This window comes from Mobula hypostoma, chromosome X1, assembly GCF_963921235.1.
Source record: "Mobula hypostoma chromosome X1, sMobHyp1.1, whole genome shotgun sequence".
NCBI classification, from domain to species: Eukaryota; Metazoa; Chordata; class Chondrichthyes; order Myliobatiformes; family Myliobatidae; genus Mobula; species Mobula hypostoma.
The window spans coordinates 13,205,517-13,206,057 of NC_086128.1; positions in this window are offsets into that span (position 1 = coordinate 13,205,517).

Sequence of the window (541 nt, forward strand, 5' to 3'; positions counted from 1 at the left end):
CAAGACCAAGGAATTGATTGTGGACTTCAGAAAGGGGAAGTTGAGGGAACACACACCAGTCCTCATCAAAGGACTAGCAGTGGAAAGGTTGAGCAGTTTCAAGTTCCTGGGTGTCAACATCTATGAAGATCTATCCTGGCCCCAATGTATTGATGCAACTACAAAGAAGGCACGACATTGGCTATATTTCATTAAAAGTTTGAGGGGAATTGGTATGACACAAAAGACTCTCGCAAATCCCTACAGATGTACTATGGACAGCATTCTAACTAGTTGCATCACCACCTGGTATAGAAGGGTAACTACACAGGATCAGAAAAAGTTGCAGCAAGTTGCAAGCTCAGCCAACTCCATTATGGGTATGAGCCTCCTCAGCCTCGAGGACATCTTCAAAACGCAATGCTTTAAAAAGGCTGCATCCATCATTAAGGGTCCCCATCACCCAGGATATGCCTTCTTCTCATTGTTACCATCATGGTGGTGTACAGCAGCCCAAAGCCATACACTCAACATTTTAGGAACAGCTTCTTCCCCTCCGCCA